This window comes from Aethalodelphis obliquidens, unplaced genomic scaffold (genome assembly GCF_003676395.1).
Source record: "Aethalodelphis obliquidens isolate GAN/ISIS:26980383/991018 unplaced genomic scaffold, ASM367639v1 scaffold37, whole genome shotgun sequence".
NCBI classification, from domain to species: Eukaryota; Metazoa; Chordata; class Mammalia; order Artiodactyla; family Delphinidae; genus Aethalodelphis; species Aethalodelphis obliquidens.
Window position 1 is genome coordinate 5,340,695 of NW_020837981.1, and position 5,146 is coordinate 5,345,840.

A 5,146-nucleotide genomic window follows, 5' to 3' on the forward strand; every position below is an offset into this window, starting at 1 on the left:
ATGGCAATCAGAGAAGAAAAAGAAATAAAAGGAATCCAAATTGGAAAAGAAGAAGTAAAACTGTCACTGTTTGCAGATGACATGATGCTATACATAGATAATCTTAAAGATGCCACCAGAAAACTATTAGAGCTAATCAACGAATTTGGTAAAGTTGCAGGATACAAAGTTAATGCACAGAAACCTCTTGTAATCCTATACACTAACAACGAAAAATCCGAAAGAGAAATGAAGGAAACAATGCCATTCACCATTGCAGCAAAAAGAATAAAATACTTAGGAATTAACCTAGGGAGGTAAAAGACCTGTACTCAGAAAACTTTAAGACACTGATGAAAGAAATCAAAGATGACACAAACAGATCGAGAGATATACCATGTTCTTGGATTGGAAGAATCAACATTGTGAAAATGACTGTACTACCCAAAGCAATCTACAGATTCAGTGCAATCCCTATCAAATTACCAACGGCATTTTTTACAGAATTAGAACAAAAAATCTTAAAATTTGTATGGAGACACAAAAGAACCCGAATAGCCAATGCAATATTGAGGGGAAAAAATGGAGCTGGAGGAATCAGACTCCCTGACTTCAGACTATACTACAAAGCTACAGTAATCAAGACAATTTGGTACTGGCACAAAAAGAGAAATATAGATCAGTTGAACAGAATAGAACGCCCAGAGATAAACCCATGCACCTATGGTCAACTAATCTATGACAAAGGAGGCAAGGATATACAATGGAGAAAAGACAGTCTCTTCAATAAGTGGTGCTGAGAAAACTGGACAGCTACATGTGAAAGAATTAGAACACTCCCTGACACCATACACATTAATAAACTCAAAATGGATTAAAGATATATATATATATATATATATATATGAGACCGGACACTATAAAACTCTTAGAGGAAAACATAGGAAGAACACCCTTTGACATAAATCACAGCAAGATCTTTTTTGACTCACCTTCTAGAGTAATGGAAATAAAAACAAAAATAAACAAATGGGACCTAATGAAACTTCAAAGGTTTTGCACAGCAAAGGAAACTATAAACAAGATGAAAAGACAACCCTCAGAATGGGAGAAAATATTTGCAAATGAATCAACGGACAAAGGATTAATCTCCAAAATATATAGACAGCTCATGCAGCTCAATATAAAAAAAAACAAACAACCCAATCCAAAAATGGAAGAAGACCTAAATAGACATTTCTCCAGAGAAGACCTACAGATGGCCAAGAGGCACATGAAAAGCTGCTCAACATCACTGATTATTAGAGAAATGCAAATCAAAACTACAGTGAGATATCACCTCACACTGGTTAGAATGGGCATCATCAGAAAATCTACAAACAACAAATGCTGGAGAGGGTGTGGAGAAAAAGGAACCCTCTTGCACTGTTGGTGGGAATGTAAATTGATACAGCCACTATGGAGAACAGTATGGAGGTTCCTTAAAAAGCTAAAAATAGAACCAGTATGTGACCCAGCAATCCCACTGTGGGGCATATACTCAGAGAAAACCATAATTCAAAAGGACACATGCACCCCAGTGTTCATTGCAGCACTATTTACAATAGCCAGGTCATGGAAGCAACCTAAATGCCCATCGACAGATGAATGGATAAAGCAGATGTGGTACATATATACAATGGAATATTACTCAGCCATAAAAAGGAACGAAATTGGGTCATTTGTAGAGACGTGAATGGACCTAGAGACTGTCATACAGAGAGAGGTAAGAAAGAGAAAAACATCGTATATTAACACATATATGTGGAATCTAGAGAAATGGTACAGATGAACCAGTTTGCAAAGCAGAAATAGAGACACAGATGTAGAGAACAAATGTATGGACACCAAGGGGGGAAAGCGGGTGAGGTGGGGTGGTAGTGGGATGAATTGGAAGATTGGCATTGACATGTATACAGTAATATGTATAAAATAGATAACTAATAAAAACCTACTGTATAAAAAATAAATAAAATAAGTAAAAAAAAAATTAAGTTGATCGTCTCTTAGGTTTTAGACCCTGCTGAGTGTGAAAAGTGAAACATAACCACTTGATGAGGTAGTTAAAGCCCTCTAAGTGTTGCCAGAAGGATGGCAGAGGGAATTGGTGGAGCAGGCGTACCTTCTGATTATGACCAGCTATGCAATGAATAATTAATTGAGCAGGATCTTTGTTTTGTTTTCTAACTTATGAAATATTTTCAACCATCACTGAAAATGATGCTCTCATGTAAGTTTATAATAACATCAGCAACTAACATTTGTAATGAGTTGACAAAATTGTCAAATGATTTGCGTATTTGTTTTTAATTTTGTCCTCAGGTTTTGCAGAGAAGCAAACAAAGGCTCAGAAAAAAATATTTAAATAGACTAGTTTCACATAGCTAGAATTTTCAAGGCTGAAATTAAACCCAGAATATGCCAGTTTATAATTTAAATATTAATGAAATTTTATAGAAGATACAGAAAATCATAAAGACTTAAATAGTACTTTTATACTTAAGACAGAATGCATACTAATATTTTTCTATATATACATGCATGCAAATATCTTTAATAATTGTTTGCCTCATGTCAAAATAATTGTTATTTTATTTAAAAAATTTGTAGAAATAAAGCAGAGCAGAGAAATAGAACTTCCAAGAATACCACTATACAGAATTAGTGTTTATATGCTGGCATATAGCTTTCCAAATTATATGTATGTATGTATACATGAATAGTAGAATGAATAAATATTTACTGTTGTAGTCTGTTATTTTCACTTAGGAATATATTGAATCGCTTCTCGGCCTTTTGGCTAAGATCAAGTGTAGGAATATATTGAGAGTGGTTTTCCATATCAGTAAATATTTCCTGCTTATATTTACTATGACAGTGCTTTTATCATTATAAAAATAACAAAGGACTTATGAATGCAAGTAGTTTAAAGAATTTCTTGCATCCCATCTCCATCAATAACTCCCATCAACAATTATATGTCCTCATATATAACATATATCCTTTCTTTTTCACATAAATGCAAACTTAGGTTATGCACTGTTCTACATTTCCCTTTGTTCACTTAATAATGTATTATTGAAACCTTTTATTTCAGTACACACATAGAATATGCCACTGAATGAATATATCATAATTAATTTGACTGGTATCCTACTGATAAAAATTAATGTTTCAGTGGTTGTTTTTCAGTATTATAATGTTGCAATAAATACAACTAGTGCTAGAAGTACCAGTAGTATTGTTAATGTTATTATCAATATTATTATCACTGTGCCAGTCACTGTTCTAAGTAATTTATGTACAATAACGTGCAATAACTAGCTTAATCCACACACCAACTTTACGAGGTAGTTAATATTATTGTTATGCTTTTACAAATGAGGAAAATGAGGCACATGGAAGTTAAATTGATTTCCCATATTACATAGATGATGTATATATTTCCACACATGTTAATAAACATAGGATAATTTCTAAGATGTGTGAATCAAAGAGAATATTCATCTAAAGTTTCAATTGATATGGTCAAATTGCCCTTTAAGTGGGGCTCTATCAATTATATACTGCCTTCAACAGTATATGTAATTTTCAGAATCCTTCCACTCAGTGGTGGGTATTCTGAAACTTTGTTAATTTGTGCCAACATGATCGGTGGACAAATCAAATTGCTTTTTTTTGGTTCAGCTTGCCTTTATCATAAATAAATGTACGCAGGTTTTCATATAATTATTAGATATTTATAATTCTTTTCCTATGAAATATCAACAAAAATACATGTTTACTTCTTAAGGGCTAATACATTTTAAATGTCTTAATACCACTAAACAAGTTTTAACGATTAAACAGGTGGCATGAACAAGGTGGAGGTGAGGGATGAGAGAGAGTGGTAGAAATGAGAGCCTCTGAAGTCTACAAATTCAGATTTTTAGGAGAGCAATTTGGGGGTTACATATTAAATGGGTCCTCCAGAGCAGCTGATCTAAAATGAAATGTGAGGTGAGCACTGGCTGTTAAGAATCAGCACAGTGTCAAGAAATGCTATTTGGATTGTAGGACTCAAATTAAAATATCGACCCAACTTTGCTCCCTCAGTATCTGAACAATGACTTGCTTGTTAAGCCCTGTTTTCTCTCAGATTGCTGAATTGTGATAAAAAGGAGGATTTTTGGTGGAGGAAATGAAGATTTCTCTCTTGGCACGTGTGACTTCATCTGTTTGAATGAATTTTCAGTTTGTGTGACAATTTATCCCTGCCCTTATATAAATCCACATCTGAATGATGAAAAAAGATGGGTCGACCCTACTCAGGCTCCATTAGTATTGAAATAGTCTGCTTACCTAGTCCATTTAAAGAAGAATCTCTGAGTGTTGGTTAAAAATGCTCATGGGTTCATATATTTCAAGTATATTTTCTCCTGGAAGACGATTATATAACTGTCATACTATGTAGATGGAAAAGTTATATCTATATGCTGATGACTCCTAAATCCTATCCCCAAGTTAAAACTCTATTTCTGGAGCTCAACTGATATAAATCAACTTACCAACTGGCACTTCAATTTTGGTATCTTAAAGGTACCTCGAACTAATTGCATTCTATACTGAACACATCACTTTCCCACACAAAGCTCCTAGTCTTCAAAATCTCTATCTCACTGAATGAGACCACTATCTACGCAACTTCCCAAGCCAAGGCATCCTTGGTTTCTCCTTCTGTCTCACTGCCCACAATCAAACATTCATCAAATCCTGTTGATTATGTCACTTATGTATCAGTTAAATCCATCCATTTCTCAACACCCCTTATCATGGGACTTAACCATATTTGTTATAACTGAATTTTTATATGTGAGTCTGATTGCAATTCTTAAGAGTAAACTCTTGACTTTCCCAGCATCTAACCCAAAGTCTGGAGTATATTAAGAATTTCATAAACATTTTAAAGTTATTGAAAGTTTTAAGTGAGAAAACAAACATAAATGTTAATAGAAGGTAAGGTTCTACTGAAATGTAAAATATTTTCAGAAGACTGGGAAGAGAGGTGAACATAGAATCCATTTATTTCATTTTAACGTTTAAATGAAATATGTGTTTAACTCCTTTTTTGTGCTAAAGACTGTGTTGT

General features: G+C 33.7%; 1 pseudogene; it reads left to right on the forward strand.

The window, feature by feature from the left end:
* The first annotated feature begins 2,798 nt into the window (after window positions 1–2,798).
* On the forward strand, window positions 2,799–2,972 carry LOC113632678 (uncharacterized; annotated as a pseudogene).
* Window positions 2,973–5,146: the final 2,174 nt, after the last annotated feature.